Consider the following 26,476-nt stretch of genomic DNA (forward strand, 5'->3'; position numbering starts at 1 on the left):
ATTGAATAATTTTACAATAAAACAGGGATGTGCTTCTGGGAAATGTTCGTGTGGCGATGTATCATTTATTTAGGAGAACTAGGTCAGGGGTATTGAGGTGGAGGAGAAACCGATGAGTTTTTCGATTTTTAGTGAAATAAAAAGTGCCAGTCTCTTATTGCGTGTGAAGTCACTGAGAATGTGTGGGAACACACACGAAGCAGTGCTCAGCCACAACCCCTCCCTCGAGAGAAACCCCGGCTTCCAGCGCTAACCTTACAGCTGCTAAAAATGCCCCAGCCCCCAACCCCAGTCTGGGATTTGCGGTTGGAAAGTCCTCTCATTCAGTTTGTGCCACTGCGCTGCAGACCTAAATCCACACCATTGTGTTTGTAAATGTGATTTACAACCACAAAATGTTTTGTAATTTAAACCCAATACATGCACCACCAACTGCATCGCCTCGTAGTACTTAGATTGCAATGTTGTCATGAAACACTTGGCAGAGAACATTTGTATATAGTGTTTATATTACTTGGTTTAAATCAGGACTCGTGTATCCACTGTGGAAGATAGGGTGGGGGGGGGGGGAAGGGGGGGCGAGCGGGTCGAACCTGAGGTGCCCTCTGCACTGGAGCATCTCTGGGATATATTTTTTTCTTTTTACCACAGCTCCTTCGAGGCGCCCCAGTGCGGTTGTTTGGGGAACTGCCGGTGTTGTGACACTTGTAAACTAGTGTGTATGTTCTGTGGAATGTAAAGCAGTGGAGCGCAGTGAGGCATCGCTAGTTATTTGTATCAACGTGTTTACTGATAGTTTGTTTCAACCACCAGCATGGACTGAACTCAGCCTTTCTCCACTTACGGTTGATGAAATGAGGAGCAGCGAGGAAGGTGGTACTTCCCTTCAGCGCGCTAACTTGTCTCAGCCTTTCCTTAGATGCTGTTTTTGACGCTTTATGTAGCTCAAACGTGGCCGAGGACACTCGAGCGCTTTACACGAGAACCGGATTCCGTTGCTTTGGGTACGGGGAGAATGAATGATTTGCCCAGAATCAAAGGATCGCGAATCGAAGCCGGGACTCTGCAGACAACCGTTACTCTGGCTAGTAGCGCCCACCCGCATGCTGAACGGCGGGATGATTATTTACGGGTGGATGAAATGAGTGCCACTGGGCCGGGTTTTAAAGCTCGACCCATGCTGAACCGGCTGAATCTTTAGTTACGGGTGGATGAAATGGGGCACATTGAGCTGGCTGGCGACAGTCACTAGCATGCTCGGTCGACTCGGCAGTACTTGGTATCTACCTGTTGCTAAAACGAGTACTGCTGAGTCGAGCAGCAGTGCCCCCTGAGCACCCCGAGGAGACAGAGTTTTTATGTTTACCGGATGATGAAATGAGTACCACCGAGCTGGCTAGTAATGATAATCAGCACGCTCGATTGACTTACTCTTTGTTTATTTACAGGTTGATGAAATGTGGACCATTGATTTGGCTAGCAACGCCCCTCGGTACCTGAACCGAGTGCTATGATTGGCTGAGACGGCGGCGATGCTTTTGTGCGCTACTGGTGTTTTGGCATTGATAGGCTCGTTGCTCGCGTGCTGTCGGGCCTTAATCACTGTTAATCGCCCTCCCCCACATTATGCGTCCTCCTCTTCAGCTTGGGGTCCTAACGACAAGGTGATCAGTTGAAACTTCTACAGAGGACATTAACCAGTTGGCTCTTTGAGGGCATGCATTAACAGTTAAATATGGCGGCTTCGAGGGACAACGTGTCCATTTTTGGCCGTATGGACAGTCCGTGTCATGTATATGGGACTTCTTTCCATTAGTATGGAGCCGGCTTTCTCAGCCTCAGAGCGGCCTGCAGACACATGGTGGGTCACCTGTGGATGCTGCAAGTATGAGGGACGGGGGTGTTTGGGCGTGAGTGCTTCTGTGCGGAGACTGGTAGGAATCTGCTGCGATACTGGGAACATTGTTTAACCATTCGGTTCCTCTGTTTGCCAAAGACCCCCTCAGCGCCTTGAGACCCTTACTGATTTGATTCGAATCTGGAGATTGGTGCTAGAATTCACGCCGTTTATTGTTGGAGTGTGTGTAATCTTCAGCTTCTGAAGATGTGGTCCAGCGCTTACGTGTGCAAATGAAAGAGCCAAGCCCTAGCTTTGCTGCTTGCAACGCTAGGCTCGACGTGTGATCTTAGGCACATGGCCAGAATGTGAAGGCTTTCAATCAGCCTTTCTCAGAACATTACCCAACTCAAGGGTAATACGTTGTCCATCTCGCAGGGTGGTAGCCTACTGGTGTTCCTGATAAACATATGCGTCGCACTCTCTCCCACACACACACCTTTTAAGCAGCGAGTGGCGTTCCCGTCCTACTCGGTCGTGACGTGAATTGCAGTTCGCCTCTGAAGTAAACCCGTGTTTTTTAAGCAATGCTGACCACTTTGCATGACACGTTTTTGCACCCGCTCTGTCTGCGAGTGTGCGCTATGATTGTCTACAGAGCCCCTGCGTCTGGGATGCTTGAAAGTGGTACAGCTATTGGTTCACGAGGCGCTTCCTTCTGCAGCCTCAGGGGGGCGCCCCCTGAGAAGGAGAGCAGGGCCTGTCCCCTGCATGGATGCGGTGGAGGGCTCGGTGCCAAGTCCTGGGACACAAGAGGCTCGGAGGGCTGGATTGTGATTGGGCAACGGGGTAGTGGGCGCGGCTCTGCTCGGGTTTCAGGCTGGGGGAGTCGAGGCTCTGCATCTAGTCCCAGACTTGGCCCAGACCGTGATGAGAGCCGGTCCCCACAGTCCCCCGAGCGCCTGCCTCATCGCTGGAAAGTTTACCAGCAACTCTGGGAACTTTTGGAAACTTTCTAGGAGTGCTGTGGAGCTTCCATCTCTTGTGGGATCCTGACGTCCCAAAGTTTGAAGAGAGTCGTGAACACTGGATCTGGACAGCTGTTGGCAGGTACGGCCTTGGAGCCAGGGACTTGCAGCCCGGCATTTCCCAGACTTGGACCTTCTAACCCCCGGACCCCATCACTTGGCAATGGCTACCTGAGGATCCCGCATTCCCAACAGTTTCCCGCGGAATAGGTTCTTGGATTGCCAGCATTTCCCCTTCCTATCAGTTTTGGGGGGTGCCGGACGCGCCCCCCACCTAGCTCTGGATAGAAGCACGTCCTGTACCTCGGCCGCCCCAGAGGTGGGGGCCTGCGCCGGTCTGCGCCCCCCCGGCCCCTTTCCACGCCAGGTAAGCGTGCCAGGTTATGGCAGTGAGATGCAGAGCGCCGGTGCGCCTAGCTCCGGCCGAGAACCGGTTCTGCGGCTGGGAGGAGGGACCGCGGCGCTTTCTTTACGCTCCCCTGCGCGCTGAGGAATTTCTCGTGTTTCTTACGTCTTGTGCCCGCAGCCGGTTGGCTGGACTCTCCAAGGTGTGCCAGCGCCCGCTGGGGGGCGGGGGGGTCACGGGAGCCTGGCTCGCGGGTGGGGGCGAAGGGAGCCCAGCTCCGCTGCAATAGTGAAGTGTGCGCTCTGAGCGCAACTCCGGGAGAAGCGTATTGTGCGCAGGTTCGCGAATGTTGTCCTAGAAATAACCCTCGAATAGCTTTATCTTTGGTTTTTAAACAGTGTTTTGTTGACGTGGAAAAAAAACGTATTGAATAAGTATTTTGTAACCGTCAAAGTTAGATTAAGTTTACAATAAACATGCATCTATAATTTCCAATGAACATAAACCAATGAAACAACCTCGTGCGCCTTGAAACATCTTTAACTTGACTTCAAAGGTGCTTCACCCCGGTGGGAGCTATGCCACGCCAAACGATCTTGAATTTATAAGTTGTACGCTATACAGTCACTATTCGTTAATGATTGAACTTGTGCGCTATGTACTAGTAATATACATTTGATGTCGCGGGCTATAAAACTACCGATAGTTTTTTTCCCCATCTGCTTTACAGCCGAAACGTATCCTGGTTTTACGTTAGGCGCTTTAAGATCATGGTTTATTGGCGCTACCGTTGTCAGATCACATCTCACCTGATTCCGAATCAGGGTGTCTTTTGACGATCACGATATAACGAGACCCTACGTTATGTGCTAACAGTTGGAAAGTGTTACAATGCAATTACACCTAGGTTCGAACATGGGCGCCGCGCAGCTACAACTCGCCTGCATTCCAAGCTGAAGTATGTAACCGCAGTGTAACTCTGCTTGATGTGACGTTCTCAACAATCACAACTTGCTTGAGTTGGAAAGTGTGTGCTAACGCACCTTTCTTGGTGACGCCACTATTGTCTAGTGTCGGATCTGTGCTGATCGTGCGCTTCGAGTGTAAGATTGTGTACTGCAAGCAAGACTCAAAGAAAACAAAAAGCAGTTTACCACATTTCGAAATGTGTGCGCTACACAAACACACTGCGCCTGATAGCGATGCCGAGTGCTTTGCAATGTACGTCCTTGTGTGTTGTAGGGTTGTGACTTATGATTTATGATGTGTCTAAGTTCACAGTGTGTGCTGTACGTGTAACTGAAACGAGTTTGCGGTTTATCCAATATCTGCGGTACACCAGCATTCTGTCTACGCGTTATTCCAAAGTATAGCGCCGCGCAGACTGGCGTCTTTACTACCTGTTTACCCTTTGTGGGACTTTGGTACAAATAGAAACGTGTCTAGCCCACTCACCCTTCTTTGCACTAAACAGAGAATGGGCTAGTGGGTAGTTAGGGGGGATGAGGCTGGTGTTGCAGGTAGCGCTAGGAGCCGGTCGCCCCGGATTTAGCACCAAGAAGTGGATACCGATGAACTTGCGACGCTTTACAGAATCCGATGCTTCCACGTGCCAGATGTGGAGCGATGGAGCGCGTACAGACAGCCGGGGCAGTGAGGGACACCGAGAGCCTTGTGTTTGTAGAACTTACAATAATCATGTTATTTTGGGCCAATTTAAATACCTCTGCCCGTATTCATAGATGTATTAATGTGTTAATCTTTCTTCGTACTTGTCTTACTCTCACGATTCATTTTAATGAGGCTTTGCTGCAGTTTCACTAAGAACTTTGACAAGAGGAGCTATGATGCATCAATTAGGATCAGCTTAGATCATAAAGCTGCGCGTGCGGAATGCTTGTCGAGGTCCCCTCCGCTTCAGGGGGATCATCTCTTCACACTACAGCTGCGATCAGCACTCGGGGGTGTTACTTCGGGCTGTTACCTATGACTTTTCAATGGATGGGTTTCTTTTTTTAAGGGGCTCTCGGGGACACTGTTGCTGCGGGGGTTGCTGCGCAGAGAAGCTTCGTCTTCCCAGCACTAAACACGCTCTGGTTCCCCGTGGTTCCTGCCTCGGCGAGGCCTGAGGGGCACTGTTCATTGCTGGACCTCAACCCTTCTCTTGGAGATGGTACCCAAGATAGCCTTGGCAGAGGGGGGAGTGCGGAAGATGGTGCAGGTCGAGGGGTTGGCGCTTAGAGGGCACGCTTTATTAACCCCGTTTCACCTCACTTTCTGGTAAGTCGTCACGAGCTTACTCCAAAATACTACAAGAATGCTTTATCAAACTGCCAACCAGAGGGAGGCCTACCCGAGAGAGGGTGGGTCCAGGACGCTTTCCCACATGGCTGCGTCCCACACTTGGTCGAGTACACTTGGCACAGGAGTCAAAAGTAGCCCCTGGTAGGTGGTACATGTTACGCGTGGGTAAGGGTGTTCCTGGCACGGGAGTGCACGTGGCTGAGCTGCCCGTGCCGCAGGGCACCGCGCGTGCCACGGGCTTCATGTGGCGAGCGGGAGCCTTGAGAGGTGACAGGTGTTGCGTGTGACAGGTGGGGGCGCCAGAGCGGGCTGCGTGTGGCACCGTGGCTCAGGACACATGCGGCACTATGTGGCAATGAGGTTGGTCCTGGAAAACATCTTTATGTGTTACAAGGATTGTACTTGGCATAGGGCTTCGTATGGGGGAGGGGGGTTGGGGGGGGGGGTCGGGGGGACTTGAGGCCCCTCGCACGGAGTTGCATAGAGTCCCCTGTGACACTGACTGCTGCATGTGACAGGGAAGTCACTGGGGCAGAACTGCGTGTGGCAGAGGGGTCCCTTGGACAGAGCTGCATGTGACAGGGGAGTCTCTGGGACAGAGCTGCGTGTGACAGGGGAGTCTCTGGGACAGAGCTTTGTGTGACAGGGGAGTCCCTGGGACAGAGCTGCATGTGACAGGGGAGTCTGGGACAGAGCTACGTGTGACAGGGGAGTCTCTGGGACAGAGCTACGTGTGAAAGGTGGGAGTACATGGAACAGATGCATGTGAGAGGAGAAGTCGCTGTGGAAAACTGCGTGTTACAGGGAAAATCCCTGGGACAGAGCTGTATGTGACAAGGGGGAGTAGCTGGGACAGTGTGGTATGTGACGGTAGATTCCCTGGGACAGAGCTGTTTGTGAGGGGGGAGTCCCTGGGACAGAGCTGTATGTGACGGGGGAGTACCTGGGACCGAGCTGTATGTGACAAGGGGGAGTCCCTGGGGCAGAGCTGTATGTGACGGAGTCCCTGGAACAGAGCTGTATATGACGGGGGAGTCCGTGGGACACAGCTGTATGTGACAAGGGTGTCCCTGGGACAGAGCTGTATGTGACGGAGTCCCTGGAACAGAGCTGTATATGACGGGGGAGTCCCTGTGACAGAGCTGTATGTGACGGGGGGAGTCCCTGGGACAGAGCTGTATGTGACAAAGGGGAGTCCCTGGGACAGAGCTGTATGTGACAAGGGGGAGTCCATGGGACAGAGCTCCAAGTGACAAGGGGGAGTCACTGGGATAGTGCTGTATGTGACGTGAAAAGTGCCTGGGACAGAGCTGTATGTGACGGGGGAGTCCCAGGGACAGAGCTGTATGTGACGGGGGAGTCCGTGGGACAGAGCTGTATGTGACGTGAAAAGTGCCTGGGACAGAGCTGTATGTGACGGGGGAGTCCCAGGGACAGAGCTGTATGTGACGGGGGAGTCCCAGGGACAGAGCTGTATGTGACAAGGGAGTCCCTGGAACAGAGCTGTATATGACGGGGGAGTCCGTGGGACAGAGCTTTATGTGACGGGGGGTCCCAGGGACAGAGCTCCTTGCGGACGGGGTGCCGTGGGTGTCTCGGGGACAGAAGCTGAGTGTGGCTGCGGGGTGTCACTGTCACGTGGCTGCATCGGTTCGGTTTTGTTATTCGCGGACACCACAGCAGTGACACGATCTGTAAACTCTGGGCTCCAGCTCGTTTGTGTTTCAAAACTTCACGACCGACCCTGTGGTTAACAGGCTCACAATCCACTCTTTGTGCCTGCGACGACCCTGTCTCCGTGCACGGACGGCATCGGCTCCTGGCAGAGCACGGAGTGGAGGGGGCGCTCTTGGTGGTGTTTGCCCTGTATAAACACCCCTCCCAGTCTGGACTGATTTTACACATCTGCAGCTGATGTTTGCACAATTGCCCATTGTTCCATACTTTAAACTGCCTGGTTCAGGCTGAGGCCCTCTTTACTGGGGAGGGGGCAAGTTGGTAAGCGATGGGGAGATTTCCTCAGCAGATTGAGACCTCTCAGAGGCTGGTTGGGCTGGGGTGGGGACAAGGTGGTGGGAAGACTTCCTTAGCAGTGTGTGATCTCTCAGAGGCTGGTGGGGCTGGGGAGGGGACAAGGTGGTGGGAAGACTTCCTTAGCAGGGTGTGATCTCTCAGAGGCTGGTGGGGCTGGGGAGGGGACAAGGTGGTGGGAAGACTTCCTTAGCAGGGTGTGATCTCTCAGAGGCTGGTGGGGCTGGGGAGGGGACAAGGTGGTGGGAAGACTTCCTTAGCAGTGTGTGATCTCCCAGAGGCTGGTGGGGCTGGGGAGGGGACAAGGTGGTGGGAACTTCCTTAGCAGTGTGTGATCTCTCAGAGGCTGGTGGGGCTGGGGAGGGGACAAGGTGGTGGGAAGACTTCCTTAGCAGGGTGTGATCTCTCAGAGGCTGGTGGGGTTAGGGTAGATTCCCTAGACCTACTAACCTTCCAGAAATATCCTGCCTTCCTTTCAGAAGCACCGACTAGTGGCCTGACACACAACAGACTGTGCCCCAGCCATGCCTGCTTTTCAGCAGTGCAGTGTTAAGGAATGTGTCCAGCTCTGCTGTAGACATAGGACAAGATTCTTCAAGGCTCTGTGCTGGAGGAGTGTTACAAAAAGTGATGCAAACCTGTGAAAAGACTTGAATTGGGGATTACTTTCCACCTTAGTGTACTGCTCCTTTATATCAAGAGGGCATCCCAGGGGTGGTATATGGGCGTTCTCAAACAGCCACCCATGGGTTTTTATGTAAAGTCCTTTCTAGGCAAGCAGACAGGACATGCATCATAGATTTATGCCGTCTTGAGGCGGGCATATTGTTTGAGAGAAGTTTTCTTCTCTGAAAATCTTTCAAACTTTGCATGCATCCTACAATGTAGAGCACACACACAAAGTTACAAAAGTTTTCAACTATGTCTAAACATAGTGCTTTGTACTGGAAGTACACCCTTCCAGTATAACATATGACAGACACTTCCTCTAAGGTGTGGGGGTGGCAGAAATCCACCTGAGGTCCACAGTGCCCTTTCATGAGTAAGCCTGACGCGCTAACTCTACCCAGCATTGCTGCGTCCTGACACGGCAGTCATATACTCTCCTGGCGCTGTCCCAGGTCTACATGCTTTTCCAAAGCTCTGGACCATAGCCTGACATGTCTCTGCCGTAGTCTGAGCATCCTTTGACAGTGATCCTGACATGCAACTTACCCAGTACCAGCCCCGCTTGCTTCTCATCAGCAACGATGTTGCATGTGACTCAGCCTGCCCCCCCAAATTCCTTTCAGAAGTAACAGCCAGCAGTCCGCTGCAGCGCTTGTGTCCTTTTAGGGATTAGCTTGCCAGTGACTGAGTGAGCAAGAATTTCATCCATCACCTTGTTCTTGTAGTTTTCATGTTGAGTGCACTGTACAGACGAAGGTCCCGTGCTCACTGTGCATAGGACTCAAACTATACTCCTCTGATGAGAGGTAAGTAGGTAGAACCTGGGCTGGGGTTGCTTGTGGTCCGTTCTGGAAGGGGTCTCCTCCGGCAGATCTGGACGGACTGTTCCCATGAGAAGCAGGGTTGGTACTGCTTTGCACAAGGCATGCCTGAGGCTAGAGTGGCATGGTGGGCAGAAAAATGATGGACTGAAATGCTGCCCGAAGCGATGGGCAGTGGTTGAGATTAACTCAAGCATTCCAGCGCCTTGTTGTTGTTGCAGGTGGCTGACTTTACGCCAGGCCATCTTGCTTTTCAGAAGCACTGACATATCTCACTAGCCTGCCAGGCCCCCTTTTGGCCAGTCAGGCGGTCTCCATGACTTCTCGGCGGTGTCTCTGGGTTTGAGGCCCGGCTCTGTCCCGGATCCCAGAAACCACCTCACCACACGCCTGGGCGCGCGGCGCATGATAATCAAATGTAATATTAAAAACCGTTTTCTTTTTCCACGGACCACACACAATATTTTGCGAGACTTTGAAAATCGGGCACCAGGTTCATGGAAAGTTTTGTCTGTAGGAAAAATGAAACGTCTCTCCGCAGACCGCACCTCAGCAGGCAGGGAGCAGAAAGCGGGTGCTCGGCTTGGAGCCTCGGGTCTACTTTTCAAACTCTTGGTACGCTGGGTGGCACATTACCCTTCAATTTACCTGAGTTACCTTCCCCATCTCGTTGGTGTCCAAACTGGGTCTGTCGCCCTGTTTTTCCTCTCTAGAATTCAGCTTCGAGAGAGCACGTTGTCAGTGAGTATTTTGTTAGGGAAGGGAAACAGATTCTTTCAACGTTATGTCAGACGTTTATATGTGAGTAAAACATCCACTGAAGGGCGCCTAAGGGATGAAAAACCCCGAGAGAGGGGGAGGGAGATACCAAGTACCCCTGAGAGGGGTGGGAGTGTCCCAATAAATGACTAGAGAACCCTCAGGAAGATAGTGGAGGCCACACAGGGTGAGAATATTTTAAGAGCCAGGCCTGCTTTAATCAGAAACTCATCCCCTAGCGTCACAACTTCAGCAAAAAGGATTTATACTTTTATCCATCCGACTGCCGCCACCTCTGCTGCTGTCTGTCCCGGACCCAAGGAGGTGGTTGTCAGACCTGTGGTCGGTGTGATTCAAGAAGCAACAGAGGGTGCTGGTCCCTAGCCCATACGAGCCGTTCTTGGTATTAGCACAAAGCTGGCATCGCGCCCCGATGCCAGCCCTCACCAAGAGCCGCCCCACACACACAGTAAGTGCTTGCAATGTGAATCCTGCCCTCCGGACGCTCACTGACCCATTATCTACCGGCAGTGACTTGGCTAGCTTGCAACCAGCCCCGATTCAAGCAGGATGACGCCCCCTGCCTCCTGGATGAGTAGTACGACAGCTATCCCTGGGATAGGTCGCCCCCTAGCAAGACTGGGCCCCTGGATATCAAATAACTCCACACTAGAGTGGATGCAGTGTTCAGTCACGAGCACTGTTTTCTTTTCGTTTTTTTTCCAGTTTTGTGCAGCACTGGCCCATGAGGCACTGATGCTTGCTCGTGCCGAGAGCTGAGGAGGAATGATGGAGTTTCATGCATGCTAGTTCAATTAGTTCTATAGAAGGCAACCCTGCCTACAACTCCCAGGATGCAACAGATCGTTAAATGAAAATACTGCACAGGAGCATTGTGTTTTGGTGATATGGGTCTTCCGGGATCCTTTCATGATATAAGGATTGCCCGTGACAGATAGTTGCACTGGACCCTCACTGAAAGGTTGCCTGTACCCGACGCCCCACCTGCCCCAGAGTGAGTGTCCGCGCTGCCGCCTTTCGTCCTCGTGACATTAGTGATGACTCCACAAGTCACCAAGGACACAGCGTTCTAGTCCTGGGATTTTCTTTTACAAATCATTTCTTTACAGCTGAATTAGTTCAAGTGTACTAAATGAAGTGACCACAAACTACAACTCCCAGAATCCATTAGGTTATTAAATAAACCCCATGACTGGAACAGATCTTTGTGAGGTGTAGTTATCTGGCAGCCTTACTTTCCAAGGATTGTATCTCCGTGCCGCCAGGAAACCCGCAAATGTCTCGGAGATTAGCTACCCCGAAGGACGAGGCAGCCCCTGTGTCTCACGTGAGTCTGTGGATATGGAAGAATACATCATGGCGACTCCCAAACCTTCCATGAGGATACTGACAGACACAGTTACACCCCGGGAGCCCCCCACAAGCGCACAGAGGGAAAAGCAATGAATAATAACTCCGAAAAGAAAGGTTTGAGTTGTATACTAAAGAACAAATTTGTGGGTGTCCCTGATGGAATGTGACCCCCAGTTTCCAAACGTGTAGTGTGAGAGGTGTTCGCTCTGTTTTTATTGACGGGATGGGGAGGTGGCTCTCTCAAAGCGACACTTTTTTCTTCAACCTGCACTGTCGTTTTTTTTTGTTTGTTTTTTTGTAACTGTTTAGCAGTACCGAAGTGTGATGTTACACCAGGGAACTTAGAAAGCACGGAAAATATAAGAAAATGCACAACGTGAAATCCAAGTAGGCTGCGAAGAATCTGGTACAAAGAGTTTGCCATCAGACCCCTTTGTACTCATCTGACTCCTGGTCAAACGCACGTGCATCTTTCCCCACCTCTGACCGATGCGTTGTGTGGTTGGGACCGCACCTCACTGGATCGACGTAGACAACGTTCAGATGTTACAATTATTTGTAAGAATAAGTGATGGTCAACGTGGTCTATCGCCCCATAACGCCACCCTGAGTTCCTATTGTCTAATAAGGTGATTGCTTTGTAGAAGTTTGCTGAAGCCCCGTTAAGACATACATGGACTACCGTATTTTCTGTGCTTGTCACCCTTATCCGGCACGACTGACGCTCTTCCGGTGAGTGACGCTCTTTTGGTCAGAGAGAAGGGCTGTGGCCCACGTAAATATACGCAGGCACGCACACTCCCTAGGCCTCTCTCGCACACATACGCGGTCTGCCCTTCGAGTGGCACGTATATCTCTTTTATTATCATTGCATGCGCCTGGTGTTGAGCGCAGAGCTTAGGTACAAACTGGGCGTGTTCCTTTAGGGTGTGTGAGGTTTAAACATTTATAATCCATTGCTACTCATTTGTCAAAGGGTATACGGGGGTAGTTCCTTTCAAAACTATACGTGTCTCCCTTTTCTTAGTCAACTTTGTATAATTTTTCACAGGAATTGTGTACTGCTGCCTATTACACCAGCTGCGGCCCCAATTTTACTCCATTTAATTGACAGCGCCCCCAAAAAGGGCAGCCATTTTGAATCCTCTTTGTGCTCACGCAAACAGTCCCCTCGTAAACTGTGGCTGACACTCGGTACAGATCCGTTTCTGTAAAAACAAAAGCTTTGACCTCATGCTTTGCGGGGGTGCCGGGGAGGGCTGCTTTTCCTGCCTATTCGTCCTCACAAAGGGGGGTAGCGGTCTGCCAGGAGCCCAATCCTGATCTAGGGCTGCTTGAGAAGGGAAGCCAGGGGGGCTCACATTGTCAAGGCTGAGCTGCGGAAAGCGGGGCCTCGTTCCTCTGTGCTGTGCAGAATTAACCCCCACTATTGTGTGCTGTGTACCGAGCCTGCGCTCTCTACCGCCAACCCCCCAAAAAAACTACCCCCACTCCCAATCTCCGTTCTCTGGCATCTGAAAGGCCTGCCTGGTTTGAATAGAGGGCAGCCTGGCAGCCCCTGTACTGCTCCCTGGAATGTCAATTTAAATGTAGATTTCAAGGCCTCCCCTCCCCCTCTGATCCCTGCTCTATAGCTGAAGGCCTGGGATGGGAAGCCTGAGGTATAAGCCCCGGTCTCCCAGGCCTGGAGGGGCATTCAGAGAAATCCCACAATGCGCCCGGGAACAAAGGAGCTGCAAACTGTCTCCACAGAGGCCTCAGCATTAACAAGTTTGGAATACAAATGGAGGGCGCGTTAATTGCGCTTTCCGTGGCGCTGTGAGCTTTCAAGAGCAGACCTCGGTTGTTGTGCTTTCCGAGCCCACCTCGATGGCATGCCTTTATGCAATGAAACCGAGAAACACGAAAACTTCCCTGAAGGCTGTCAGACGGAGTTGTGCTCTCAGGAAGAGGGGACGTGACGTTTTCAGAGGTGTACAACAGCGGAGCCTGTACTAGTGCGTTGAAAGGGCGGGGCCACACCGGGCGGAGTTGTAGTGGGTTGGTGTGGGAGTAGTGTGGCTGTGCTGCTGTGGCAGTAGTGTGGTGCAGAAATTGTGTATTTCACCATCCTAAGTACATGGCGACGAGAGGAGTGTTCTCTCGGTACACGCAGAAGTCTAGCTGCTGAAAATGGAACACGATTTAATGCACACGAAGCTCACTTTCCGAATGCGTGGGCTGGATGTTGTGTGACTCTGCATAGTGACGCCTGTGGTGTTAATAAATGAAAGTCATATCACAACCGAGCCATGCCCACCACAGCCTTGGTTCCATGGAGGCTTTTCCATGTAGCCAGGCGCTGCTGAAGGTTATGGTGCACGTAAAGCAGATTTACATAACTGTATAGAATGCAAATCTTAGTAGAGTGAGTACATTGCATTCCTTGTGGTTACAAATAAAAAATGGAATATGCTCTGTTTGTCATACATTGGTACCACAATGCTTGTTACAAGGAGAAAGTCTCAAATGCCACAAGAAGCGACAAGGATCAGCTTTTGGCAACCATGGCAAAAACTTTTATACCTGCCCTGCTTTCGACAGTGCAATGGAGGGTAATGCCCGAATGCTCAAATGGCCAGACTGACCCTGGGGGTAGCAATGTGTGAGTAAGCAAGGGAAGACACGGAAGGGATGTCAAAGGGAAGGATGCTTACAAAAGAAGGTAAACTGAGCAGGCAGAGGAGAGGAAACCACGCTTAACGGGTCGGTCCTAAGACGAGCACTCATATGTCCGGGGAAAGTCCACAATGAAGAGAGTCCTGGGATGTGGGGATGGCTCTGAAGGTCAGACATCATGCCCACAGTATGTGTTAGTCACGCTGTGTATGCACTTATGTGACACGTGCTTTACCAACAGGTTGCCATCTTAAAATGGAGGAGGTTTCAGGGTCAATTTCATAGGAACTGCGAAAGTATACATGATGTGGTTATGAGTTAAGGTTGAAGGAGATAAAGTGATAGGACGAGTTACATCACTCACAAGTGAAGTGAGTGGCACCAGTGTCGGGGCACAGCATAATCTTTCTGTCACAACTTGGTCACTATGTTGAAATAGGGACCTTCAATGGGGCAACACCTCGGGTAATGCTGAATGTATATTATCCATGGTGAATGGAATTAAAGAAGAAAATGATTGCACCGTTTATAAAAGAGTCAGGTAAATGATAATTCTGCCAATGCATGAAAGATGCATAAAACGTCTGGGGTCCACAGAAGTAGGAAAACGCTTTAAATGGGGTGAATAAAGTCAAAGGTGCTACACAGTCCAAGAAGTTAAAATGAAAGTCGAATATTTGCAATGAAAGATGAATATTAAGATGTGCTGTGATTAAACAGGGAGTGTAGGAAATACTGCAGGCACAAACTAATAAGAAAAGGCATAGGTTTGTTCTTTTTGCAGTTCAATAATCCAAATCCTTTCTGTCTTAGCCTGAGTCCCCTGTTTACTGTCTGCTTTGGTGTGTTATGTACATTATTGCCAGGAAGAAGAAAAAAAAGATTTTTGGAATGATTTGTTGTGCAGTACACCCGAAGAGGTCCTGTGAACAGAGTTTGCGAGTTCTGAAGTACGTTGTTGGTTAATGTGGGATAGCATAGCATGGATTGACCTGGGAGCAGTGCAGATTGACACGAGGTAGCAAAGATTAATGTGGGAGAAATGCAGTGTGGGTTGATGTGGGAGTGGTGGAATGTGAAATGATGTGGGAATGGTGTAGTATAGTGTTGATTAATATCAGAGGGTGGTCTGTGGATTGATGTGGGAGCAGTATAGATTGATATGGGCGTAGTGTAGGTTTATGTGGGAGTAGTGCGGTGTGGGTTGACTTGGGAGCGGTACAATGTGAACTGGTGTGGGAATTGTGTAGTATAGTGTCGACTTATATTGGACGGTGTTCTGTGGGTGTAGTGTGGGTTGATGTGGAGTACCATTGATTGATATGGGAATAGAGTATGTTTATGTGGGAGTAGTGCAGTGTAGGTTGATGTGGGAGTGGTGGAATGTGAACTGATGTGGGAATGGTGTAGTATAGTGTTGATCAATATTGGAGGGTGTTCTGTGGATTGACGTGGAAGCAGTATAGATTGATATGGGCGCAGTGTAGGTTTATGTGGGAGTAGTGTGGTGTGGGTTGACGTGGGAGCGGCACAATGTGAACTGGTGTGGGAATTGTGTAGTATAGTGTTGATTAATATTGGAGGGTGTTCTGTGGATTGATGTGGGTGTAGTGTAGTGTGGGTTGATGTGGAGTACCATCTATTGATATGGGAGTAGATTATGTTTATGTGGGAGTAGTGCAGGGTGGGTTAATGTGGGAGTAGTGTGGGGTGGGTTGATGTGGGAGTAGTGCAGGGTGGTATCCATAACACGGTAGTGGAACCGAACCCCGGTGAGCACATGGGCCAGTCTAGGATTGTTGGATCTGCTAGAGTGACAATGGTTTCCCTTGCTCCAACATTTAAGGGGTTCCTTTGGGGAGACTCTGGGGAGAGGGGGATCTGTGAATCTTGGGGAGAGAGGGAACCTTAGAGCACATAATGGCACTTCTGTGCACAAGGCAGTCAGAGAATCAAAGCATTTTGATAAAACGGGGCGAGCATCCCCTACATGGCGGGAGACGTGATCCTGATGCCCGGCGCTGGTCCAGTGGGAGCTACTGACAGTCGCCACCATAGAGCCCTTCGAGGGTTGGGGAAGGCAGGGAAAGTGCCAATAAATGGGGTTGCATCTCTTTCTAGTACTTTGCATCTGTTGCTCATTAGGCAAAATCAGCTGCAGATGGAGAGGCTGGCCGTGAAAAATGTGCAAAAGCAACGGTCATCCAAAGGGCAAAAACCTGAAGTGACCGCATTCCCCCAGAGGAACAGAGCTCTAAAGAAACTCATGCAAGAGGTGCCTTGCTGAGACCTTGGAATGGGCATCAGCACAACCGAAACCCGGAGTATTTACAGAGAATTTATTTACAGAGAAACGTTTTGCGAAAATACTACAAAAGATTGAAAGTACTGTTATATAACTCTTTAGCAGCACACACCTGAATGGAAGGCCTAAACGAGCTTTCCACCCCCATCCTGTCCCAGAATAAAAATGATTCCTGTCCATCAGCAAATACATCAAAAGCATTAATGGTTGATATTGCAAGAACTACGGGCGCCATCTTGGATCAATAAACAGGCCTGGCAACGGAGAAGGACCCATATACACAGAGTGGGCCTCAGATGTAAGGAGAAAAGGCAAAGCGTTGTTTTCATGGAGAAATATGTACAATTCTTTTACAAAGCCAGAGGACTGAATTTAGTAGAACATAAAGAAAAAATAAGTAACAGAATCAGTAAAAACAAAAAAAGAACTTTGTAATAAAGTGGACCACCAGAAAAGAAAGAAAGATCGGAGCAGCCACACGTCGAGCAACACAACATGCTAGTCCAAACGTCCACACCCTCAAGCGCAGACAGCAGGGCACCAAACACAAACTGCCTGCGACAGACGCCTCTTAACAACAAAACCCAGCTCCCACGGCCGGGCTTTGAACCTTCCGAAACCTAAGTGCCACCCGTGCCAACGGCCTACTCACTGAGACACAACGTGCCCCATAAACGTCGCTTACAAGCTCGGGGACAGTGCAGTCGCCCTGCTGAGCAAACACGGATCGGGACACCGCACAGACCCCTTGAAAAGGAAAATGATGCCAGTGCCCAGGAGCCTGCCGAAGGCCCCAGGGAACCCTGGGAGGAAACCCACGCAGAACCAGGCTCCACAGATTCTGATAGCATCACAGAAAAAACAACCGTGGCCCACCCTGATGGAAAAACATGACAAATGCTACCAGAGGACAGATTAAGGGTGCTATAGTTAGAAGAGAACTGGGCGCAGGCTGTTTTATGACGTTATATTTGCTCAGTATTTGTATAGCGCCTTCCTAAGAGTACTCGTAAAGAATAGAGCTATAGGAGGGCTGCGGCTTTGGCACACCCGAGGTCCTCACGGCGAGGTGGCTGGTGGAAAGGGAGATGCAGACTGATTGATGCGCTCTGAGATATTGCGGCACTTTAGAAAGCTACAAAAGTAAACAGGGAAATCAGAAAAGTGCTGACCTAGGCAGCTATTTTGCCCTTCGCCTTAAGACAAAAAAAATACAAATTAGTCGGAAACACCTTGTAATATCCTAGACCACAAAATAACGTGGCATTAAAAGCATGGAGTGGTGCCTGTGAATGTGTCGAACTCCGCACCCCTTACTCAGTGACCAGGCCCATTCTTGTCATCACACTTATGAAGGCAGTGACTCTAGTGTGCAGGGCACCAGAAAGCGCTCCTATAATGGGGAGTAACCTTAAATGGTTCCAGTCAGGGGTTGGCACCTCTTTGAAAGTTGCTAAGGTTGGATTGTCGCACAGTATCACACAGGGGCGAAACGCTGCAAAAAAACAGTTTGCTCAAGCCACACAAAGGTTCTGGCTGATGCCCAAGTGGCAGTCCTGCATATGCTTCTGAACTGCACCTCTGACCATGTATTGACCATGCCCATCGTAGAGAACAAAGGCATTGTGGACCAGAACCAGGAGATGGGGGCTATCAGTCCCTCTAAATGTGCCCGTGCTGGATGGGCACTGAAAGAGGCACAGAAAGACGTGGGGAGGTGGACGCCACACCATTAGTGAATAATCAGAAGGAAAGACTCGGGGGTATTAAGGCAATTTGCTCAATTAGCAGTACATATTAGTGCACATTTTGTTTGGACTCCATCACAGTTTTGTCTATAACTTGTTTTGATGGTGGTCATTCTATCGACCTTAGACGATGAAAGGCTAAGTCAGCCCTGCCATGATGGGCACCCAGGACTTGCAGGTTTGGCACGTAGTTTTGCAGTAGATCCTCAATCACTGTACTCTCATAGAGTTTGCAAATAATCCGATAATTGTTTCTACTAAAACACCCCTAATAAAGCTGAGTCCGCGTGTAAAAAGTAACTGAGTGATTAGTTGCACCTGTGTACGAGAGATTCCATTCAGCTGAAAGCTCCTCTTGTCAAAGTGGCCCCACCCCCTGCGTGCCGCGTCCACTCGTATCTTAAAAGGCGTTCAGGCTCGTAGCGCACGGGCTTAATTTCCGCGATAGATGAACTATCGTGGCTGACACAAGCCACTTTGAAACCTGGGTTCGAATCCTAGCGCTGCACTGTAGCGAAAACCTTGTGATTCTGGCAAATCACTCAATTTCCTTGTGTCTCAATATATATGAGTGAAATGTACTTCAATTGTACATCTTTGGAATGCAATCGTGAGTATGTGCTGCGTAAAGCGAAGTGTAAATCATCCCTCGGTGTAATATACATCCTCTCTTGGTGTACACATAAGGTACCCGGGATCTTCCATACTGTACCCTCCATTAGGGCTTCGATGCTGTCCTACAGCTACAGACAGGCGCCATTTCCTTCAGGTGAGTACCGCTGCCAGCATCGTTTGGGCTTGTCACGTCGCTCGGGTGCAGGACGTTATTTCATCATCTATGTGAGTCCTAGGTCTCTGCTGGAAGGGTCGAGTCACACAGACGGCCCCAGGAGGTGAGACCCTGTACCCTTCAGCCATGGCCAGTCTGTGTGCCCCGATTGGGGCGCAGGAGGGCGATTGGCGTTGGTGGCCCTCCAGATGAGTCTGCCCTCTAGTGGGGCCCCTTCCTCTTGGTGGCGCTGTCTGCCATGGATGGAGGGGGCGCTGCAGTATAGCAGCTCTTGTTTGTCCCTGAAGGCAGTTTCTAAATAAATGATGGAAAGTATACCCCAGACAATTCCTGCTCACCCTACCGATCAACTGAATGCCAGATTTAGCTCCTTGTCGGGGATAACTTAGTCCTCACCTTTACGCGGGCTCCGGCAGTGCCTAGACGGGGAGCCCTGCGCTGAAGTAACTAACTGGTTTACTCCCGGTCGCGCATTTGCAGAACACAGACTGTACACACGTGGGGGTGTTTGAGTTTTATATTCAGTCCTCTTTTCTGTTTAGAAGTAACGCCATACACTTAACGTGAGGTAGCGCCCTACTGCATCGTAGGTATTAGCTCACTTCAAGCATCGAGCCTGAGTGGGCGCACTGTTGTAAAATAAAGTTGGCAAGCGTCGACAAATGTGCGCCTTTACGTACCTTTGACCTTCTTATGCGCTTTAATTGGAGCAGCTCGGAGAGGGGCCTCCAAGCTCCTGGAAGTGCCACAGCTCCTCCTCGCATCACCAGAGCAGGCCCGTAGCCTCTGTCTTCGGCTGTCAGGGTTGGTGTAATAAACAGCGTAGGGGCCCTCGGGGGAGAAAGGATGCGGGGTGGATTTCAGCAGAGCTTGTGTATAGCTCCTTCCTAAAGACAGGGGCAGAGCCCACTCTGAGGGAACATCTCCTGAGGAGCAGAGCGGGCGGAGGAGGGAGAGGTGCTGTGGACCACAACGGGGGGTAGAGGGGGGATGGGGGTGGGGGTAGAGGAGGGAGATTTGCTGTGAACCAGGAACAAGCAATGAGATGAGGAGGGAGATGTGCTACAAACTGTGAGCTGGTGGTGAGGACAGGAGAGCGATGTGCTATGGACCAGGGACAGGGGATGAGGGCAGGAGCGAATGTGGTATAAACCGGGGCCAATCAATGAGAGGAGGCAGATGTGCTGTGAACCAGGCCCAAGGGATGGGTAGGGGAGGAAGAAGTGCTAAGAACAAGGAGAAGGGATGGGTAGGGGAGGAAGAAGTGCTAAGGACAAGGGATGGGTACAGGAGGGAGATGAGCTGTGAACCAGGAACAGGGGTGGGTAGAGGAGGCAGATGGGCTATGAGCCGGGAACCAGTAACAGACAGATGCTGGCAATGTCCTCTAACCCTGGGGCTGATGATGAGGCGAGGAGGAGGATGTGTGCTAAACCAGAACCCAGAGATAGGGCGAGGACGGCGAAGTGCTTCCAGACCAGGAAGTAGTGCTTGGCTAAAGCAGGCGATGTATCCAAACCAAGGACTAATTGTGGGCGCGCGAGGGGGTGCACTTCCAGACCTTGAACTAGGGGTGGGCAAAACAGAGCGCTGTGCGTCTAAACCAGGAGCTTGTCACGGGCGAAAGAGAGCGCTGTGCGTCTAAACCAGGAGCTTGTCACGGGCGAAAGAGAGCGCTGTGCGTCTAAACCAGGAGCTTGTGACGGGAGAAAGAGAGCGCTGTGCGTCTAAACCAGGAGCTTGTCACGGGCGAAAGAGAGCGCTGTGCGTCTAAACCAGGAGCTTGTGACGGGAGAAAGAGAGCGCTGTGCTTCTAAAGCAGGAGCTTGTGACGGGAGAAAGAGAGCGCTGTGCTTCTAAAGCAGGAGATTGTGACGGGAGAAAGAGAGCGCTGTGCTTCTAAAGCAGGAGATTGTGACGGGAGAAAGAGAGCGCTGTGCTTCTAAACCAGGAGCTTGTGACCGGAGAAAGAGAGCGCTGTGCTTCTAAAGCAGGAGCTTGTGACGGGAGAAAGAGAGCGCTGTGCTTCTAAAAGAGGAGCTTGTGACCGGAGAAAGAGAGCGCTGTGCTTCTAAAGCAGGAGCTTGTGACGGGAGAAAGAGAGCGCTGTGCTTCTAAACCAGGAGCTTGTGACGGGAGAAAGAGAGCGCTGTGCTTCTTAGAGAGGAGCTTGTGACGGGAGAAAGAGGGCACTGTGCTTCTAAACCAGGAGATTGTGACGGGAGAATGTGCTTCTAAACGAGGAGCTTGTGACGAGAGAAAGAGAGCGCTGTGCTTCTAAAGCAGGAGCTTATGACTAGAGAAAGAGAGGCTGTGCTTCTAAAGCAGGAGCTTGTGACGGGAGAAAGAGAGCGCTGTGCTTCTAAAAGAGGAGCTTGTGACTGTAGAAAGAGAGCGCTGTGCTTCTAAACCAGGAGATTGTGACGGGAGAAAGAGAGGCTGTGCTTCTAAACCAGGAGCTTATGACTGGAGAAAGAGAGCGCTGTGCTTCTAAAGCAGGAGCTTGTGACCGGAGAAAGAGAGCGCTGTGCTTCTAAAGCAGGAGCTTGTGACGGGAGAAAGAGAGCGCTGTGCTTCTTAGAGAGGAGCTTGTGACGGGAGAAAGAGAGCGCTGTGCTTCTAAACCAGGAGATTGTGACGGGAGAAAGAGAGGCTGTGCTTCTAAACCAGGTGCTTGTGACCGGAGAAAGAGAGCGCTGTGCTTCTTAGAGAGGAGCTTGTGACCGGAGAAAGAGAGCGCTGTGCTTCTTAGAGAGGAGCTTGTGACGGGAGAAAGAGGGCATTGTGCTTCCAAACCAGGAGCTTGTGACGGGAGAAAGAGGGCACTGTGCTTCTAAACCAGGAGATTGTGACGGGAGAAAGAGAGCGCTGTGCTTCTAAAAGAGGAGCTTGTGACTGTAGAAAGAGAGCGCTGTGCTTCTAAAGCAGGAGCTTGTGACGGGAGAAAGAGAGGCTGTGCTTCTAAACCAGGTGCTTGTGACCGGAGAAAGAGAGCGCTGTGCTTCTTAGAGAGGAGCTTGTGACGGGAGAAAGAGAGCGCTGTGCTTCTTAGAGAGGAGCTTGTGACGGGAGAAAGAGGGCATTGTGCTTCCAAACCAGGAGCTTGTGACGGGAGAAAGAGGGCACTGTGCTTCTAAACCAGGAGCTTGTGACGGGAGAAAGAGAGCGCTGTGCTTCTAAACGAGGTGCTTGTGACGAGAGAAAGAGAGCGCTGTGCTTCTAAACCAGGAGCTTATGACTGGAGAAAGAGAGCGCTGTGCTTCTAAAGCAGGAGCTTGTGACGGGAGAAAGAGAGCGCTGTGCTTCTAAAAGAGGAGCTTGTGACTGTAGAAAGAGAGCGCTGTGCTTCTAAAGCAGGAGCTTGTGACGGGAGAAAGAGAGCGCTGTGCTTCTAAAGCAGGAGATTGTGACGGGAGAAAGAGAGCGCTGTGCTTCTAAACGAGGAGCTTGTGACTGGAGAAAGAGAGCGCTGTGCTTCTAAAGCAGGAGCTTGTGACGGGAGAAAGAGAGCGCTGTGCTTCTAAACCAGGAGCTTGTGATGGGAGAAAGAGAGCGCTGTGCGTCTAAACCAGGAGCTTGTGACGGGAGAAAGAGAGCGCTGTGCTTCTAAAGCAGGAGCTTGTGAAGGGAGAAAGAGAGCGCTGTGCTTCTAAACCAGGAGCTTGTGACGGGAGAAAGAGAGCGCTGTGCTTCTTAGAGAGGAGCTTGTGACGGGAGAAAGAGAGCGCTGTGCTTCTAAAGCAGGAGCTTGTGACGGGAGAAAGAGAGCGCTGTGCTTCTAAAGCAGGAGATTGTGACGGGAGAAAGAGAGCGCTGTGCTTCTAAACGAGGTGCTTGTGACGAGAGAAAGAGAGCGCTGTGCTTCTAAACCAGGAGCTTATGACTGGAGAAAGAGAGCGCTGTGCTTCTAAAGCAGGAGCTTGTGACGGGAGAAAGAGAGCGCTGTGCTTCTAAACGAGGAGCTTGTGACTGGAGAAAGAGAGTGCTGTGCTTCTAATGAAGGAGCTTGTGACGGGAGAAAGAGAGCGCTGTGCTTCTTAGAGAGGAGCTTGTGACGGGAGAAAGAGAGCGCTGTGCTTCTAAAAGAGGAGCTTGTGACTGGAGAAAGAGAGCGCTGTGCTTCTAAACCAGGAGCTTGTGACGGGAGAAAGAGAGCGCTGTGCTTCTTAGAGAGGAGCTTGTGACTGTAGAAAGAGAGCGCTGTGCTTCTAAAAGAGGAGCTTGTGACGGGAGAAAGAGAGCGCTGTGCTTCTAAAGCAGGAGCTTGTGACGGGAGAAAGAGAGCGCTGTGCTTCTTAGAGAGGAGCTTGTGACGGGAGAAAGAGGGCACTGTGCTTCTAAACCAGGAGATTGTGACGGGAGAAAGAGAGCGCTGTGCTTCTAAACGAGGTGCTTGTGACGAGAGAAAGAGAGCGCTGTGCTTCTAAACCAGGCGCTTATGACTAGAGAAAGAGAACGCTGTGCTTCTAAAGCAGGAGCTTGTGACGGGAGAAAGAGAGCGCTGTGCTTCTAAAAGAGGAGCTTGTGACTGTAGAAAGAGAGCGCTGTGCTTCTAAAGCAGGAGCTTGTGACGGGAGAAAGAGAGCGCTGTGCTTCTAAACCAGGTGCTTGTGACGGGAGAAAGAGAGCGCTGTGCTTCTTAGAGAGGAGCTTGTGACGGGAGAAAGAGGGCATTGTGCTTCCAAACCAGGAGCTTGTGACGGGAGAAAGAGAGCGCTGTGCTTCTAAACCAGGAGATTGTGACGGGAGAAAGAGAGCGCTGTGCTTCTAAACGAGGTGCTTGTGACGAGAGAAAGAGAGCGCTGTGCTTCTAAAGCAGGAGCTTGTGACGGGAGAAAGAGAGCGCTGTGCTTCTTAGAGAGGAGCTTGTGACGGGAGAAAGAGAGCCATGTGCTTCTAAAGCAGGAGCTTGTGATGGGAGAAAGAGAGCGCTGTGCTTCTAAACCAGGAGCTTGTGACGGGAGAAAGAGAGCGCTGTGCTTCTTAGAGAGGAGCTTGTGACGGGAGAAAGAGAGCGCTGTGCTTCTAAAAGAGGAGCTTGTGACTGGAGAAAGAGAGCGCTGTGCTTCTAAAGCAGGAGCTTGTGACGGGAGAAAGAGAGCGCTGTGCTTCTAAACCAGGAGCTTGTGACGGGAGAAAGAGAGCGCTGTGCTTCTTAGAGAGGAGCTTGTGACGGGAGAAAGAGGGCACTGTGCTTCTAAACCAGGAGCTTGTGACGGGAGAAAGAGAGCGCTGTGCTTCTAAACGAGGAGCTTGTGACTGGAGAAAGAGAGCGCTGTGCTTCTAAAGCAGGAGCTTGTGACGAGAGAAAGAGAGCGCTGTGCTTCTAAACCAGGAGCTTATGACTGGAGAAAGAGAGCGCTGTGCTTCTAAAGCAGGAGCTTGTGACGGGAGAAAGAGAGCGCTGTGCTTCTAAAAGAGGAGCTTGTGACTGTAGAAAGAGAGCGCTGTGCTTCTAAAGCAGGAGCTTGTGACGGGAGAAAGAGAGCGCTGTGCTTCTAAACCAGGTGCTTGTGACCGGAGAAAGAGAGCGCTGTGCTTCTTAGAGAGGAGCTTGTGACGGGAGAAAGAGAGCGCTGTGCTTCTTAGAGAGGAGCTTGTGACGGGAGAAAGAGGGCATTGTGCTTCCAAACCAGGAGCTTGTGACGGGAGAAAGAGGGCACTGTGCTTCTAAAGGAGGTGCTTGTGACGAGAGAAAGAGAGCGCTGTGCTTCTAAACCAGGAGCTTATGACTGGAGAAAGAGAGCGCTGTGCTTATAAAGCAGGAGCTTGTGACGGGAGAAAGAGAGCGCTGTGCTTCTAAAAGAGGAGCTTGTGACTGTAGAAAGAGAGCGCTGTGCTTCTAAAGCAGGAGCTTGTGACGGGAGAAAGAGAGCACTGTGCTTCTAAACGAGGAGCTTGTGACGGGAGAAAGAGAGCGCTGTGCTTCTAAACCAGGAGCTTGTGACGGGAGAAAGAGAGCGCTGTGCTTCTTAGAGAGGAGCTTGTGACCGGAGAAAGAGAGCGCTGTGCTTCTAAAAGAGGAGCTTGTGACTGGAGAAAGAGAGCGCTGTGCTTCTAAAGCAGGAGCTTGTGAAGGGAGAAAGAGAGCGCTGTGCTTCTAAACCAGGAGCTTGTGACGGGAGAAAGAGAGCGCTGTGCTTCTTAGAGAGGAGCTTGTGACGGGAGAAAGAGGGCACTGTGCTTCTAAAGCAGGAGATTGTGACGGGAGAAAGAGAGCGCTGTGCTTCTAAACGAGGTGCTTGTGACGAGAGAAAGAGAGCGCTGTGCTTCTAAACCAGGAGCTTATGACTGGAGAAAGAGAGCGCTGTGCTTCTAAAGCAGGAGCTTGTGACGGGAGAAAGAGAGCGCTGTGCTTCTAAAGCAGGAGATTGTGACGGGAGAAAGAGAGCGCTGTGCTTCTAAACGAGGAGCTTGTGACTGGAGAAAGAGAGCGCTGTGCTTCTAAAGCAGGAGCTTGTGACGGGAGAAAGAGAGCGCTGTGCTTCTAAACCAGGAGCTTGTGACGGGAGAAAGAGAGCGCTGTGCTTCTTAGAGAGGAGCTTGTGACGGGAGAAAGAGAGCGCTGTGCTTCTAAAAGAGGAGCTTGTGACTGGAGAAAGAGAGCGCTGTGCTTCTAAAGCAGGAGCTTGTGACGGGAGAAAGAGAGCGCTGTGCTTCTAAACCAGGAGCTTGTGACGGGAGAAAGAGAGCGCTGTGCTTCTTAGAGAGGAGCTTGTGACGGGAGAAAGAGGGCACTGTGCTTCTAAACCAGGAGATTGTGACGGGAGAAAGAGAGCGCTGTGCTTCTAAACGAGGTGCTTGTGACGAGAGAAAGAGAGCGCTGTGCTTCTAAACCAGGCGCTTATGACTAGAGAAAGAGAGCGCTGTGCTTCTAAAGCAGGAGCTTGTGACGGGAGAAAGAGAGCGCTGTGCTTCTAAAAGAGGAGCTTGTGACTGTAGAAAGAGAGCGCTGTGCTTCTAAAGCAGGAGCTTGTGACGGGAGAAAGAGAGCGCTGTGCTTCTAAACCAGGTGCTTGTGACGGGAGAAAGAGAGCGCTGTGCTTCTTAGAGAGGAGCTTGTGACGGGAGAAAGAGGGCACCTTGCTTCTTAGAGAGGAGCTTGTGACGGGAGAAAGAGAGCGCTGTGCTTCTTAGAGAGGAGCTTGTGACGGGAGAAAGAGGGCACTGTGCTTCTAAACCAGGAGATTGTGACGGGAGAAAGAGAGCGCTGTGCTTCTAAAAGAGGAGCTTGTGACTGTAGAAAGAGAGCGCTGTGCTTCTAAAGCAGGAGCTTGTGACGGGAGAAAGAGAGGCTGTGCTTCTAAACCAGGTGCTTGTGACTGGAGAAAGAGAGCGCTGTGCTTCTTAGAGAGGAGCTTGTGACGGGAGAAAGAGAGCGCTGTGCTTCTTAGAGAGGAGCTTGTGACGGGAGAAAGAGGGCATTGTGCTTCCAAACCAGGAGCTTGTGACGGGAGAAAGAGAGCGCTGTGCTTCTTAGAGAGGAGCTTGTGACGGGAGAAAGAGGGCACTGTGCTTCTAAAGCAGGAGATTGTGACGGGAGAAAGAGAGCGCTGTGCTTCTAAACGAGGTGCTTGTGACGAGAGAAAGAGAGCGCTGTGCTTCTAAACCAGGAGCTTATGACTGGAGAAAGAGAGCGCTGTGCTTCTAAAGCAGGAGCTTGTGACGGGAGAAAGAGAGCGCTGTGCTTCTAAAGCAGGAGATTGTGACGGGAGAAAGAGAGCGCTGTGCTTCTAAACAAGGAGCTTGTGACTGGAGAAAGAGAGCGCTGTGCTTCTAAAGCAGGAGCTTGTGACGGGAGAAAGA

At 51.0% G+C, this 26,476-nt stretch overlaps 1 protein-coding gene across 3 annotated transcripts in view; it reads left to right on the forward strand.

The window, feature by feature from the left end:
• The first annotated feature begins 2,735 nt into the window (after nucleotides 1-2,735).
• The window catches only part of LOC138300194 (fibroblast growth factor receptor 2), a 126,530-nt gene continuing 102,789 nt past the window's right edge, over nucleotides 2,736-26,476 (forward strand). For all 3 annotated transcript variants that reach the window (XM_069239211.1, XM_069239213.1, XM_069239214.1), the window contains exon 1: nucleotides 2,736-3,232. The gene's annotated coding sequence lies outside the window, so the exon portion shown is untranslated. The remainder of the gene's footprint in view (nucleotides 3,233-26,476) is intronic.

The sequence above is a fragment of the Pleurodeles waltl genome, chromosome 6, assembly GCF_031143425.1.
Source record: "Pleurodeles waltl isolate 20211129_DDA chromosome 6, aPleWal1.hap1.20221129, whole genome shotgun sequence".
Classification (NCBI taxonomy): Eukaryota; Metazoa; Chordata; class Amphibia; order Caudata; family Salamandridae; genus Pleurodeles; species Pleurodeles waltl.